Below are 17,618 nucleotides of genomic sequence, written 5' to 3'. Positions count from 1 at the left end.
AATACATTACTTCAACTAACTTATGCTAAGAACAACTAACATCCATGCTCGAGGAAGGACTCGAACCTCCGGCGGGAGGGGCTGCGCAGTCCGTGACATGGTGCCTCTAACCGCGCGGCCATTCCACGCCGGCGTTTTAAGAACAACGCACAGGTCATCTATTAGTCCCGTCTGCGTGAAAGAAACTGATGCGCTGTACACTGTTCAGAAAATGTGCAATTTTGCATCCTTTCTCATACTCAGTTTTAATACGATATCAGGACATTCCCAGCACGAGAAAAATTGTTTCTCACACATATTCTTTAAAAACTGTGTACGCAACTATCTACCTCTACATCATACTCCGCAAGCCACCTAATGGTGTGTGGCGGGGTGTACTTTCGGTACCGCTATCTAATCCCTCCAAGCCTGTTCCACTCCCGAACAGTGCGTGGGAAAAATTATTGTCGGTAAGTCTCTGTATTGGCTCTAATTTCTCGAATTTTCTCCTCGTTGTCAATACGCGAGATGTATGTGGAGGGATGTAATATGTTGTTCGACTCCTCCTGAAAAGTGCTGTCCCGAAATTTCAATAGTAAAGCTCTTCGTGATGCACAGCGCCTTTCTTGTAACGTCTGCCAGCGGAGTTGGTTTGACATCTCCGTAACGCTCTGTCGCCAGCTAAACGATCGCGTAACGAAACGCGCCACTCTTCGTTGGATCTTCTCTATCTTCTCTATCAGTCCTATCTGATAGGGATCCTGGATAGATGAACAATACCCAAGAATCGGGCAAGCAAGCCCCTTATAAGACACTTCTTTCGTGGATGAGATACATTTCCTTAAGATTCTTCCGATGAATCTGAGTCTGGTGTCTGCTTTTCCCACTATCTAATTTATATAGTCATTCCACTTAAGGGCGCTCTGGATAGTTACTCCTAGATATTTTACGGCAGACGCTGTCTCCAGCTGTTTGTCATCAACAGTGCAGCTGTACAGATGTGGACTTCTTTCCCTATTTATGCGCAAATGTTCATTTATTTACGTTCAGGGTCAACTGCGTTGCTAGTTTGGTATAGACAACTGCATCATCTACGAATAGCCTTAAAGAGCATCCGACGCTTTCTGCTAGATCATTTAAAAATATTTTTAAACAGCAACGGTCCTATCACACTTCCCTGTGGTACTCCGGATATTATCTTTACATCTGTCGATTTAGTTCCGTTAAGAGCGACGTGTTGAATTCTAGAATCCAGTCGCAGGTCTGCTCAGATACTCCGTAAGCTCGTATTTTTTTCATTAAACGGCAATTCGGGACGGTGTCAAATGCCTTACTGAAATCAAGGAACACGGCATCAACCTGAGCGCCGCTGTCCACTGCGCTGTGGATCTCATGGAGGAACAAGGCGAGCTGAGTTTCGCAGGATCTCTGTTTGCGGAATCGATGTTGATTTTTATAGAAGAGATGTTCATTTTCCAAGAATGACATAATTCTTGAGCATAAAACACTTTCCATAATTCTACAACAGATTGAAGTCAACGATATAGGTCCATAATTGTGTAGATCTGTCTTACAGCCTTTCTTAAAAACGGGAATGACATGCGCCTTTTTTCGTTAGGTACCTTTCGTTGCTTGAGCGATCTACCATAAATTACTGCTAGAAGGTAAGCAAGTTTCGTTTTCTTCCTCGCAGATGGTTTTCACAAAAAACAGAGAAATTTTATTTATAGCTTGTCGGCATATAATTAGAATAATTCTACGGCATCTTTAATTTGCAATAAAAATAATCAAGGCGTAAGATCAGAGAGAGGGAGGAAGAGGAGATATAAAGGGGGTGGGGGGAGGTAGGAAGTGGAGAGGTGGAAGGAGGAGATGGACAGAGAGGGGTCAGCAGGAAGAAATGGAGGGTTCAAAAGTGGTTCAAATGGCTCTGAGCACCATGGACTTAACTTCTGAGGTCATCAGTCCTCTAGAACTTAGAAGTACTTAAACCTAACTAACCTAAGGACATCACACACATCCATGCCCGAGGCAGGATTCGAACCTGCGACCGTAGCGGTGGCGCGGTTCCAGACTGTATCGCCTAGAACCGCTCGGCCACGCCGCCCGGCAAATGGAGGGAAGGGGGGAGGAGAAGATGGACAGAGAGAGGGGGAGGAGGTGATGGACAGTGATTTTTTGGGGGGGGGGAGGATGAGGAGACAGAGGAGGAGATCGACAAAGATGGGTGGGAAAGACGACGAGGACGTATATCTCATTCTCATACATATTGAGCAATTGCGGGGCATTGCTGGGATTGCTAGTACAGTATATGGCAAATGTAAATGCTTAGGTGGGAAGGGAACAGACATTTAAACCAACAAATGGACCCCACAGGAAACATACAAAAATCAACGATAAGGGAACAAGTTTCATCTTATTCAAATCATCCTGAAACGTTGTCTTGGGTTCCTCATTGTTACCACACAAAGACATACACAAAGGGAAGTTACCAAATCGGAACATTTTTAATTAAATGTATCATGTGTTGACCGATAAAACACGCAAGTGGGACCTCTTGGATGTGAGGAGGCTCAGAGACCCAAATGTTCATTCGGATCACTTGTGGATGTGGTCACGAATGACGGCTAGAATCTCTAATTCAGCCGAAAGAAGCCGAACCAATACACATAAACAAACAACACTAAACCATCTGCAATTAGAGGACAATAGATGGAAAAGATATCACAGATTCTTCAGAGCGCTGAGGAGTGAAATAACACCACGGAATCCGGCCGGTGTGGCCGTGCGGTTAAAGGCGCTTCAGTCTGGAACCGCGTGACCGCTACGGTCGCAGGTTCGAATCCTGCCTCGGGCATGGATGTGTGTGATGTCCTTAGGTTAGTTAGGTTTAATTAGTTCTAAGTTCTAGGCGACTAATGACCTCAGAAGTTGAGTCGCATAGTGCTCAGAGCCATTTGAACCAGCCATTTGAACCATTTTAACACCACGGATGTGATGAAGAGCGCAGTGGAGATGTCAGCAAATGAAACACTGGGAATTGAAACAAGGCGCAAAAGTTCTTCACAGTTTGATATTAAGTAATAGATAGCAACGGAGGAAAAGAACAATATATACGTAAGAACGCTGAAATGAAATTTTGCAGTAGCAATGGTGGAAGTTTATGAAGAAGAAAAGGACTGAAACGAGGACTCATAACAAAAACGAAGAGAGATTGGATGAAAACCAACATCAAAGAACTGGAGCTTCTGAAGAACGAGAATGAAGCGAAGAAACTTTAGGGCAGTAATGTGTTACATATGTTCTATCAGCCACCCGCATCGCTCCCCGCACCGCGTCACATCGTGTCCATTGTGAAGCGTTAAGAAAAGCAGTAAATCTGTTTCTTAGCGAATAAGCGCTGTGTTTTGAAGCAATACAAGAATGCGCAAGAATATACTTGACCATTTTGGGTATTTCAGGAGCACTTTCAGTAAATTCTCCGCCACGACTGCCATTGCTCAACAAGGAAAAATTCTGAATGAAAAAAACGTGTGAAATAATGAATACCTTCATTTTTATGTCATTTAATCCGCACCGAAGCATTATGGATTATATAAACTTACGTAAAGATACATCGTAGTTCTGTTTAAAGAGCAATGGCTAGAATTTGAACTCCTTCTCTGGCCACCTGCGTCGCCCTCATTTCGACACTAATGAGCTGCTGCTGTCTCCTCTACAGACGAGAGTTCAGTTGCACTTCCCCACAAGCTATCATTAAAAACTCCGAGCCATACTCCTCAAAGTGCATGACAGAGAACTTGGCTTGGGACCATTCAGCGTCTGTATACGAAAATGATTCTACGAGAACAAAAAAACAACACTCACTACTAATGATTCTGCTACATTTAGATAATTCGATTATTGCTGACGACCTGGTTCTCGTCATTTACTACTTCTTAGAGTTACGCTTTCCCTCAGGTGTTATAACGGAGGTTATACTCACAACGAAGCGAACAAATAATACTGGGAATACTGGGAGCATAACAATACTGGGAACTTAAGTTTTGTGGAAGTGTACAGAAAAGCAAAAGATTTAAGTCAGACCTTAAAAATTATATTGAGATCAAAAAGATAATGAAGTTTGCAGTACTTTCTACTACTTGGCTTCTGTGTCCAACGACTTTCGGTACAGTTAAATCATCAACAAGGGAATTTATTTTTGAATCATCATTATCATTTATTGAATTAACGAGCCTTTAACATTTTTTTGAATCGAAAATTAAATAGCGCAGTCTATCTGCTGTCTCACATCAACTTATCTAGTCAACCAACATAAATTTCGCAGCTTCGGTTCAGCTGCCTTTGGGAAAGTCTCCTTTGTGATATCAGTGCGACTGAAATAGGCACCTAAGAACGTTGTCGTTTCCTGTCGTACGAAATGACGCTCTAATTTCGCCTTCAGTTTATTTTCAGTGCAATTTCATCTCCGGTAACAGCGTACTCAGTGTACTCAAGTGAAAACAAAATAGCTGTAAATAACATGAAGCAGAAACTATAATCTTACGTCACAGGCTAGGAGGCAAATGTCAGGGATACCCGTTTCCATGGCAATGACATAGCAATGAAGAGCCTTAAAGAGCCCCATGAAGTATTAAACATGAAGCTGCGATTCTAAATGTAAATTAGCAAATAAAATAAACCGTTGGACGATTTTTTTTCATTTAATGTTCCACTCATTTACTGTTTAGTTTAGCAAAACACAGACATTATGGGTACTATAAAATTAAGTTTTCCTTATTTTTTGAAAACTATCTCAGTTTAAAACTATACATGAATAAAACGCTTTCTTTCTTATCCAAAGAAAACTGGAAGTGATACATTACAGGAAGCTGCGCAGGACTTGTCATATCCAACTGCGCAACATCTCGCTTTTGTTCCGCGCTGTCAACCTCGAACGCATTTCCCTTGCTGGCCCGCAGCTGCGACTCCCCAGTTTCTTTCTGGTGGTCGGTCCGGTCTAATGATTTGCCTAATGGAAGCCGTCACGCCGTCTCCAACGAGCGCCATCCATTGTTCTTAGGACACTCCGCTAATTGCGGCAAGCGGCCGTCCGTTTATTGCTGGTTTCTACGAAAATACAGCCGTTCTATCGAAACAAAGATACGTCCGCGGCACGAAAACAGGAATGAAACACCCAAGATAGCAGAGCCCTCATGAAAAAGCAATTTTAAGTGAATGTAACACCCTAATTACTTCGAGAAAAAGAATAAAATTGCCATCAGTTACGGACTGCCAATTCCTTCCGCACTATAGGTAACAACTTGGACCTATTTGATATCGCACGAATATTAACGTTATTAGAGAGCTTTTGATGAGACGAAAGACCCTAACGAACTGCTTGACAATTCTTACAAATATTTTTTCGTTTTATCTATTCTACGATACCATCCGTCACTAATGTGTTCGTCTTTGACGGCATATTAAATTCTAACGCTCGGTCGTCAAAGATACACACCCACTAACTAACTAACTACTTCGGAAATGACGTACATCACTCTTTACCTCACATAGTGAGGCCAAAGAGTTGGTCATAACAGTTTCCCTTTTCCAGTCTCCGTAAGGATGCTACTTTATGGCTGTTAGTATTCGCAGCTTAAATGTGATTAGTCTAAACACATTGTAGATGGTTTTCATAAATGTTTATCCTCATTTCGAGATTAAATATTAATTATTTTACTATGGTAAGTTTGTTTTTTCGTTACACTTCTAGAAGGGAACCCACGAAGTTTCTATACTGCTGTGTCTCATTCAACACTTTCGCCACTAGACGCACTGTGTGAGCTGTCATAAAAATGGCTTCCCCACAGGAGAAAACTCAGTGTCTTGTGTAGCTAGCAGAAATCAAATCACCGATTATTGGGCAGCGAAAGTTTGTGTCCCATTATGGAAAGAAAGCACCTGATGTCAAGTTAATCAGAACATGGATGGAAATATTTTTAGCAACTGGGTCGGTTCAGAAACGTACAAGCAGCGGCAAATCAGGTGTTTCGGAGGAGACGGTGCAGGCAGTTCAAACCGCATTTGTGAGGTCACCACAGAAATCGATTAGACAAGCTTCGCGAGAGCTTCGAGTGGCAAAGAGCACAGTGCATGAATTGGTTCACAAACGTCTTAAACTGCATGCGTGCGAGGTCCAGCTTGTTCAGGCGTTACAACCAGATGATCGCCCAAAACACGAATAATTTGCAACGGGCATGCTAAACCGTTTCGATACGACAGTAATTTCTCGAAGTGTGTGTGCTTTTCCGATGAGGCTACGTATCATGTTTGTGGCTCAGTTTACCGCCATAATGTCCGGATCTGGGTATCAGAAAAACCTCATGTCGAGCGCGAACACATTCGGGACAATCCACAGGTTTTTGTGTGGTGGGGGTTAATGTGTAATCGAGTTATTGGCCCATTCTTCTTCCTTGACAGCAGTATAAGTGGGTACGTTTACCTAGGTATGTTTGTGAAATACTCTGTTCCTCAGCTGCAGGATACACAAGACACTATCATCTTCCAGCAAAATGGCGTTCTCTCTCATTGGGGGCTAGAAGTATGAAATTTTCTTCATAAAACCTTCCCCATTAGCAGAGGCGACCCAATTCCACGGCCCTCGAAATCATCTGACATTACTTCCTTAGATTTCTTTCTTTGGGACTATGTGTACAAAACAACAGTTCCTTACATTGTGACATTGCAACAACGTCTCAGAGATGCCTTTGGCATAACCACACCAGACGTGTCGCAGAATGTGTGGCAAGAGATTGAATACTTGCTTGATATTCTGTGTATTACCAGGAGCACACACGTTGAAGTGATTTAAATGTTGAAGAGTATTACCTGTATTAAATATTTATGTAAGGTTCAAAACTTATTATGTGTTTTGAGACAAAATCCTGATTTACAGTGGACCGCCCATTAGCGTGTCTTAGTGAAACATTCCTTACGATCGGTCTTAATGTACACTGCTGGCCACCGTAAATGCAACACCAAGAAAGACAAGAGGTAGCACAACAACATTTATTTTGTAGATAACATGTTGACCAAGTATCAAATGATTACGTTTACAGACGTCTGTGACATGTGGTTCCTGCCAGAATCAGTAGCCAGAGTAGCCGCCATTGTTGGAGATCACCGCTGCCACAAGTCTCGGCATTGAGTCAAAGAGACATGGGATGTGTTCCTAGGGTACAGCAGCCCAAGCAGCTTCCACACGTTGCCAAAAATCATCTGGGGTGGTAGCTGGGGATGTAATCTGGGTCACTCGTTGAGCAACCATGGACCACATATTTTCTATCAGCGAAAAATCCGGAGAGCGAGCCGCCAGGGAAGCAATTCAATCTGGTTATTGACGAAGAACCTTTGGACAATGCGTGCCACGTGTGGTCGCGCATTATCCTGTTGAAATATGGCTGTGACCGAGCCCTGAAGGTAAGGAAGGACAACTGGCTCCAGCACCTCGGATATGTAGCGCCGGCTATTTAAAGTACCGGCAATGCGTACTAGAGGCGTGCCAGAGTAATATCCAATATCGCCCCATACCATAATACCCGGTGCAAGTCCAGTGTGGCGGTGCATAATGCAGCTGTCCAGCATCCTCTCTCCACGGTGTCTCCACACTCGAATCCGACCATTGTGGTGCTGCAGACAGAAGCGTGCCTCGTCAGTAAAGACAACGTCATTCCATTCTGCCGTCCACATCCGTCTGTCATCACACCATTGGCGACGGAGACGTCTGTGGTTCTGCGTCAATGGTAGACGAAGCAATGGACGTCTTGCGGACAGACCACTCTGCTGTAAACGGCGTCGAATGATACGCGCAGACACTGGATGATGCGTTACAGACGCAATGTGCTGTGCTATGGTTCGGGATGTCACTGAGCGATCCGTCACTGCCATGCGCACAATTTGCCTATCAGCACGTGCAGTGGTGCACCGAGGTGAATGCGATCGACCACGTCGGTCCGTCGTACCATCCTGCATCCAACGGTCACATATCCGCATTACAGTTGTTTGGTTTCGTCCAACACGACTAGCGATTTCTCTGTATGATAATCCACAATCTCGGTAAGCCACTATCCTTCCTCTGTCGAACTCGGATACTTGATCAAACGATGTTCGCTGTTTTCTACGAGGCATAACTGATCGTCTTGTGAAACAAACACAAGGTAAACACACGTGCCGAACGTACACTCGTCGAAATCGCCAAGCCTTAAATGGCGCTATGAGGTGGCGCCACAGGCGCGCGTGATGTGCGTCTGCGCTGAAATTCTAATCAGTTGCATATCTCATCGCTGCAAACTCATGGCGTAAATTTCACTTGATTCGGATGCTTCCTTCGGGGTGTTGCATTTACGGTGGCCAGCAGTGTATTTGTGTCACTGTCTATGCTTCACACTTGTTTACGCGCCTACTAACTCCCATTGCTGTTAGTACTCTACGTCGCTGCACGTGAAATCTCGTAACACAAACTTGACACACAGCTGGGAAGAGACTTGTCGCGCCAGAGGAATGTCCACTCCAAGAAAACCATCATGTACGGAAAATGTGCCCATAATATGTCAAAATTCTGTAAAAGCAGATTTCAGGATTTTTTTTCTATGTTCAGCAGTTTATAAATTATTTTATTTTCACGGCTCACCTACTTTTCATAGCATGTGTCTTCTCCCGATCCTGATTCTCCATTAGTCAGTTATTTTAGTTTGGGACGTAACATCTAATGACCTCACGGCTAAATTTCAGTTTGCTTTCTGTTTCTTTACATAAAAACCTAATCAAACCACATGACGAAAAATCCTGTTGTAAATAAGTACAACAAACATATGAAGCTAAGCAGCTTCCTCTTAAGCAACGAAACTCTCAAGAGATGAGCATTCGTTAACTGTTCCTCACTTCAATTTGAAAATGATTCAAATGGCTCTGAGCACTATGGGACTTAACATCTGAGATCACCAGTCCCCTTGAAATAGAACTACTTAAACCTAGCAAACCTAAGGACATGACACACATCCATGCCCGAGGCAGGATTCGAACCTGCGACCGTAGCACCAGTGCGGTTCCGGACTGAAGCGCCTAGAACCGCTCGGCCACATAGGCTGGTTCAGTTCAACTTGACATTTAACTTACATTTCTGGTTAACATGTATCAACGTGACAAAAACACATCTTTCATTGATGCCAACCGCATTAATGTGCCATGCCTAAACATATCCTCACTGCAGACAACATTTGAAATTCTTATCTTGCATACGTTCGCTTCGTGACAGACCACAAATTAACTGAAGAATCAGAAGGCCTGTGCTGTCCTAATCTTCTGAACATCGAACGAACTCACCAAAACGGCGAAACTGCTTAGTTAATTACTCCATAATAGAGGATACCTCTTTATTACCTACGTTTAAAAATCAAATTCTTATATCGCTTTCATTAAAAAGTTACACGATAATTTTTCTTCGCTGTACAAACTACCTGTCACAAGTTGAACAGAAGTTCGGTAAAAAAAACACTGACCATTATTTTTTCAGGGCGAAACTATATGACAGCGTGAAAGCCAAACACTGCAGAGAGGGCACACTTTTACTAGCAGGCTGTGACCGTCAAGGCGGAGTTTCCACGCATCGTCAGCGCTTCGCTCCGGTAGTTGTGCATTCTTATGCTAAGCAGGCTTTAGTCGTGGCACGGCAAACAGCCAGCGACGTCGTACCAATACCACACATCACCATTCTGGTGGGATGCACCCGCACAGACGACTTGACATCAATCAATTTGCACAGTAAACCCCTCCCCACAAATACACACAAACAAACACAAACACACACACACACACACACACACACACACACACACACACACACTAAATCTCAGCAATTACAGCAATTAATAACGTCCTATCAGCTGATATTATTTAGGCAATCTGGTAAATCATCGTAACAATTACGCTTATACATACGTTTTCATACCATTCCTGTACCATAATTTGAATTTTCTTACGATTAACGAACATAAATACCATGGGAATTCCCAGCTTGGTGTAAACTTTTCACTTTAAGCAATTTTAAGGGTTGGTGCTCGTATTTAGCCGTTTTGCTGAGCTAGTACTTTCGCGAAACCTGTACCACACGAGAAGTGCTTGCAACATTGCCTATCCGCCCGGCGGTTTAGTGTCAAGGTCCGGTGTGTCGGCCAGCGTGTGGATGGTTTCCAAGGCGGATTTCCATCCGCCTCGGCGAATGCGGGATGGTTCCCCTTATTCCGCCTCAGTTACACTATGTCGGCGATTGCTGCGCAAACACTGTCTCCACGTACGCGTACACCATAACCACTCTACCACGCAATATTTGGGGTTAAACTCATCAGGTATGAGATGTTCCCGGGGAGGGAGGGGGGGCTTCTTTCAGTGTGAACTGATTTTAGGGACCAACCAGTCGCCATTTGAACATAAACAAATGGTAATTAGATAACGGCAAGGTCCATATAATCAAATAGTGCATATATCGAGTATGCGCGATGAATAAGGGTGTTTGCATTTTGAAATTTACGTATATGGTTGTAGTGAATGTGCAAGACTCGAGGACACGAGTGTGGAAGGAGGGAGGGGCAGTTAGGAATTAAAAAACCCGACAACTGCGACTAGGGCTCGCGCTCTGAGGTGTCGGTACAGACTTCATTACGTATTAAATAATAATAATAATAATAATAATAATAATTTCGTGTAACTCAGTGGCCTGCTGCAAGTCTTACTATTGGACGCCACTTCGGCGTCTTCCGTGTCCACACCTACCCCAATTACCCACCCGGGGAAAAGATTACCTACAGTTTAACGTGGAATCCCAACTGCGGGTTATTTCTGGGGGCTCCTAACATCGGTGACAGGTGAAAGAAAGGTTAAAACAAAGACTAAAAAATCCATGGTCCGACCGATATTCGATTCTGCAATGTCTCTGTTTCCAGGACGCCCTTTTCCATTTTTTTTTTGTTTAATCTTTAAAGAAATGAAACATAAATCAAAACCCACTCTACTTGGGACCGCCACTTTTACACCGCAAAAGAAATATATTATTCCTCTTCAGACGTTGCCTCTAATTACTCTCAAAAACTGGCCCACGGTGATAGGGATCCAAGTCTCCAATTTTTTATTTTTTCATGATTCCGCTAGAACACCTGGCCCGATATGTATATATGTGGGTCATCTACAGGTTTTGATGAAAGAGTTTGCGAGTATCAAAGTATGTGGTATATACGGCCGTACATTGGATTGCACAGATTAATTTATTTACACCCCCAAGGGACCGTAACTTGGTATGTTGGGGGGGTTGTTTTGGGGAAGGAGACCAGACAGCGAGGTCATCGGTCTCATCGGATTAGGAAAGGATGTCGGCCGTGCCCTTTCAAAGGAACCATCCTGGCATTTGCCTGGAGCGATTTAGGGAAATCACGGAAAACCTAAATCAGGATGGCCGGACGCGGGATTGAACCGTCTTCCTTCCGAATGCGAGTCCAGTGTCCTTGGTATGTCACATAAATTTCAGCTTGACGCACCCTTCAGTTCCTTTGAAAAATGGATCTTAACAGTCCTACAAATGTTCCATTATACCGATTGAGGTACGGAACCCAAAAAATATCGGATATTACATCGAAGCCACAAATATCACGTATATATTGTATTTCACAATTTTTTCATCCTAATAACAAGTCTACTTACATTTTTATCTAATACCTGAAATTATAGCAATTATCTGAAACATACTAAAAATCCAAGAACACTGAACAGAAACTGCAAAACGTAACCGGTTAAGAAACTAATCGAAACAATTCAGCAGCACTAAATACACATCAAATTTAAGTATCTCACCAATTTTCGAGTAATCAAACATCCTTAGCGAAGAGGAAACGTCTTCCAGCACAAGTCTAAATTCGACAGCGACTAGATAGTGTCCCGTCAGGACTGCATTTAACGGTTCTGCTATATTGCTGCTCACGTCAGGCAGATATTGAAGGCAGATATTGAATCTATGGGTTCAGGTCAGCTATAACTAACGCCGTACAGGATCTCAAGGGCCCTTCGCAACTAGCGAGTGGGAGGACAGACATGCTGTTCGTTCGTCCGTACAGGATTCCTCGGCCACATCACGTATCTCGAGTCAAAGTGCACCAAGGGCAGTGTGTCGTCGTCTGAAGGACTAGGGACTGTCAGAAAGGCAAACATTGTTGCAGCTTCCCTTGATACGGAGGAAAGAAGGGGCGCCCCGACGTGTAACACTGGACACATGAGTGACACCATTTCGTCTGTTCGGACGAGAGCAGTTTCTGTGTACAGCATCACGATGGACCTATTCGTGTCCGAAGGCTCTGAGGAAAACGAACGGTGCAAGACGCGTAAAACTTCTGTTGCGATTTTCTCGGAACTGCCAGAGCAGTGCACATTACTAATTACACATTAAGTTGTTTCAATGGTCTACAAAACGTGTACAAAGTTTGAAGTAAATCTATGATACTAACGTCGTGGTCTCCCCTTCTTAAAATTTATCACGCCTTCCGTATACGTCGTGTCTTGCATCTACGATAGGTCAATGTACATGAGTACTGTTTGCTTTCGTTAAAGTTTGTACGTCTGTGATTTGTGAGCACAGTAAAACAACTTAAAACCAGGACGGAACGAGACTCACTAGTCGCAAGCTCACGGTTGAGAGGTTTGGTGTGGCGCACCCTGACAGCATAGCCGCGGACTGGGGCAAATTCAAGGGCCTCTCGCAGCGCGCGTGTCGCTGACAGCTCCGCTGCCCTGTGAATACCGCCCGTGGTCCAAAGGACCTAACAGTGGAGCCACCATTACGTCACCCATGTCATAGTCCGTGTCCACAAAGGGATGGTACGTTATCATCAAAGCAAGTCATTTCAATACAGAATACACGTCTCCATGATTGCTCTGCAATTCACTCGTAAATGTTTAGCATAGGGTTCAGAGAACCACTTTCAGACTATTTCTCGGCCGTTCCACTCTCGAATAGCATGTGGGATAAAAGAAAACCTAAATCTTTCGGTACCAGATCTGATTTATCTTATTTTATTACGACTGTGATTTCTCCCTGTGCAGGCGTGAGTCAAATGGTTCAAATGGCTCTGAGCACTATGGTACTTAACTTCTGAGGTCATCAGTCCCCTAGAACTTAGAACTACTTAAAAGAAACTAACCTAAGGACATCACATACACCTATGCCCGAGGCAGGATTCGAACCTGCGACCGTAGCGGTCGCGCGCTTCGAGACTGTAGTGCCTAGAACCGCTCGGCCATACTGGCCGGCCAGGCGTGAGTCAATAAAGTATTTTGGCATTCAGAGAAGAAAGGTCAAAAACGCCTTTGTTTCAGTAATTGTCTCACCAACTCTCTTATCACATTGTGACACGCCCTCTCCTATTTCGCTATAATAAAAATCGGGATGCCCTTTCTTTTTATCCACTGGCTTTCGGGACGAGACCATACAGCTATCTCAATTGTAGAATGCCAATTATGACGATACGAACGTAAGGACAATAGGGCATTCAGTCCCCGAACGGAGAAAAATCTTCGACCTAGCCGGGAATCGAACCCGGGATCCTTAGGTTACATAGCTGCCGCGCAGCTACCGAAGCGAATAGGCCGCCCTTCATTGTACCGTACCATGTCCTCTGACGATTCTCTTGGGTAAGCATCCCATATCACAAGGTAAAAAATAAAAAAAAAAATTTCTTCCTCATGAGAATGTGAAAACAATTGTTGGAAGCATATCGAGGAGATATTAAAATCTATTACAGCTGAAAAAGCTATATGCCTGACGGCATTCTTTAAGATTGTTAGACCACCTACATACGACACCCTCGTCTGTCACTTCCTACGTACTCTTTCACCTCTGCTGGGCAGACAAATAGCAACACGTCGTATAGGCGCGGTGGAGACATAGCAGTGAAAACAGTCACTGTCGTTGTGTAACGTCTTGGTTTTAGTGTGATAGCACCTCAGAAAGGAAAGCCACTTTGTAACTAGAGATTCGTAATAAACCTGAGGGGATTTACGTCAGAGAATCAAGTCTCCCTCCACTTTGGCAAACCGACTGAATTCCCTGTAGCACGAACATCTGTTGCTCAGTCCCTTCCAAAATGCACGCTCTGGACTACAGATGAGCAAAACTGGTCTTTTGAGAGACTGGATCAGAACTGGACACTCACTGGAATGAACTAGATCTTTTTCATGACTCACCACCCACCATTCACTCACAAAAATAAGTAAAATGAAAGTGCATTGCCTTTTTAATTCAGGTCATTAAACCTGTATTTTTATCTGATTGGTACCATTTTCATATAAAGAGGGGCAATAATTTTGTGTTATGTCCAGAGTAATTTTCAGCAAACTTTCGTTTGCCTGGGTAGCTGCGTGGTCAACGCGGCGGATTGCGTCCTGAAGGGTCACAGGTTCGAATCCCAGCAAAGTCGAGCTTTTCTTTCCACTCACAGACTGGGTATTGTGTTACGCTTACTTTCAGAAGCGGAGTATAACTGAAACTCAGTAACTTGCGAGGAGTGGAACAGAAGTCAAATATCTGTCAATGTAAATTGATGACTTCTCTGGTAATGAATCACTGAGTTACAGAAACATTACTGATGCTGGCACAAGACTGCTGACCCGCACACAAGCATACTGTTTCAGGGAGATGCAAAAATGAGAAAAACAAGTCGTAGCCATGATTAGGTCGCAAAGAATGACGGAAAACTAGCAACTGTGAAATGGTTTGATAGCGGCGTTTTATTTGACTTCAACAGAATCTCGTGTTGAGCCAAACGAATACTGCACTCGCTGGCTAAAAAAGAAAAACAAGTGCAGTAAAGTTCACCGTCTATGTGCAGTAAAGGCGTACAGCATCTACATGGGAGGTGTGGACCTGTTAGGATGGTGTGAAGTGCTGCTGCATGGTTAGAGTATATGGAGACTGCAACGCAAAATGGTATTGCAAAGAAACATACTATGCTATACTATCAGTTCATGCTTGATACTGCCGAAAACGTAAAATATTTTCACCAAAGCTCAAGTTTGCAAATTGAACACATGTGGCTAGACTCCAAAGACGAAGATTTTTTTTTCAGAAACAAGAAGAAGATCAAAATGCTCCACTATAATCAATAAACCAAGCAAGCATGCTTCATTTTACCGAACTGGTGAACCATATTCACAAGTACAGGTCAAAATGACGAGCATAAGGCTGCAGAGACCTCACGTCTGTACGATGTGAGGAGTGCACAAGTGTTCCTTCCCTTCACTAACGACAGGAACTTTAAGTCATTGCACAAAAGCTAAAATTAAATAAGGACAAGTAATGTTAACTCTAATACCTGTTGTATTATAAAAATACTGACAACACTCTGAAAAACTTTGTTGAAATATTTTGAACTGTTTACTTACTATTGTTGAAAGTTTTGATACGAAGTCTGTGTTTTGACCCATGTGGAAATCTACAGTAAAGACGAGGAGTATCTGTTATGTTAATCACCCTTTCTTTCAACAAAGCAACATGAACTCGAGAATTGTACTGGTTGAGTCCCAGGTATGATGAATGATACCACCTACAAAAAATTCACTACGGTTTAAAAATTTTTTGAGGGTAATTCATTATTAACACAAAGCAAATAACACAAACGCAGTCCACTTGCACTTTAAATATATGTTTAAGACTGAAGAGGCACAAATAAGTCAAGGTCGTCATCTTCCTCATTCACTGCTCATTATCAGTCACCGTGACGATTTATGAAGTCATATATTATTATTATTATTATTATTATTATTTGTTGTTGTTGTCAACTGTATTAAGTAATTGTTAAACTAATGTAATGAGGTGCTCACTGTGTGATGACATTAATATGGCACCAAGTAAGTTGATTTTGTTGTTTGTGGGTCCTCAGTGACTATGAATTTTCCAAATGATGAGATGGCTGAATTTGTAACCTTTATTAGCGTTACTGATATTTCGGCTTCAACTAAAACAAGTTCCGCTGGCACATAGGATTGCGAAAATTACTCAGTATTGCAACTCGGTTTAATTTCATCTTTACAGTACTATGGTTTAAAGCATAAACAACGCGTTATGTTCGGAAGGAGTCTACTTGTGCGTCTCCATTCGGCCGGCTGATCGAATACGATAGTGGTCCGATGCTGGACTGCACGGGAATATGAGCGTAGACACTCTTTTCGTGAAAGTTCCGACCGACCACGTCTGGCCACCACTAAAGAGGATCACCCTATTTTGCAGCAAGCACGTCGTAACCCCTTCACAACTGTGCCTGCTATCCGAGAACTCTACATCATCCTGTGTCATCTTGTAGCAGTGGTCGGAGACCAGAAGCATCGGGACTAGGCAATTACGTAGGTTGCCGTTAACACCACAACACAAACGGGTGAGTTTGAGCGGTGCCTTGACCGGGAAGCATGGACTGCTGATGAATGGCGTTCTGCGCTGAATCGCGGTTTGCACTAATCCTACGACCATCACCGAGTGTGGCGGCGACCTGGTGCGAGGTCCCATTCTTCGAGTGTTCTGGAGAGGCACGGTGACTTTATGGTGTGGGAAGGCATCGGGTGTAACTTCAGCTCACAGATGCTACTGTTTGGACGGCACAACTGTGCAACACGGACAGCCTGCATTCTCATGTATTAAATCTGCTACAACAGTATCGTGGTACCATATTTCAACAGGACAACGCTCGTCCACACATTGCGCGTGTCTCTAAGAACTAGCCGGCCGGAGTGGCCGAGCGGTTCTAGGCGCTACAGTCTGGAACCGCGTGACCGCTACGGTCGCAGGTTCGAATCCTGCCTCGGGCATGGATGTGTGTGATGTCCTTAGGTTAGTTAGGTTTAAGTAGTTCTAGGTTCTAGGGGACTGATGACCTCAGAGTTGAGTCCCATTTTTTTCTCTAAGAACTGTTTGCGTGATGTGGCGATACTCCCGTAGCCAGCAGGCTCCGCAGACCTGTCGTCGATAGAGCATGTGTGAGACCAGTTGGGATGTCAACTCACCCCCAGTGCCAGTATCGACGATATCGAGTACCAGTTGCAACACTTCTGGACCAGCATGCCTCGGGAGAGAGTACTACAGAATTCCCAACCGAATCTGTGCATGCATCCAACCTACGAGGGGATGAAAAGTTATTCTGATAAGTGGCAAGTTCTTTATACATTTGACTCGATTGTGTAATGACGGGGAAACATCATTTACCTCTCTCAACACCTGAAATTTCATTTCGTTTCCTCCTCCCCTTCTGTATGCTTCACTTTAGTTGTCGAACAGTGGGTTTGCGTCCGGAAGTGGATGTATAAACTGATAGGACTGTGTAATGGTTCAGATCCATTCGGATTATAATGAATGATGACGACTGTTAGAGAACCTCTTATTATTCATATAAAGTTAATAGTCACAAATTAAAATATACATACTCCCCGTGTAGCGTACATAACACGCAGGCCACGCTCTTAGGACAGCCGACCTTCCGAGAGTCTGTTCACTACCGTAATCACCCCCTCTGGAGCGAGTGTACCATTAAAGCGGCCACACACGTAACTACGTGCTTGACAAGCACTCAAGCGCAGGA

General features: G+C 43.6%; 1 protein-coding gene across 1 annotated transcript in view; it reads right to left on the bottom strand.

Moving 5' to 3' along the window:
• Nucleotides 1-17,618, bottom strand: part of LOC126183923 (dystrophin, isoforms A/C/F/G/H-like) — a gene marked incomplete at its 5' end in the record, with an annotated part of 927,096 nt that overhangs the window by 155,644 nt on the left and 753,834 nt on the right. The window lies entirely within an intron of this gene.

Source organism: Schistocerca cancellata, chromosome 4, assembly GCF_023864275.1.
Source record: "Schistocerca cancellata isolate TAMUIC-IGC-003103 chromosome 4, iqSchCanc2.1, whole genome shotgun sequence".
Lineage (NCBI taxonomy): Eukaryota > Metazoa > Arthropoda > Insecta > Orthoptera > Acrididae > Schistocerca > Schistocerca cancellata.
This window is presented reverse-complemented; position numbering and strand designations above follow the sequence as displayed.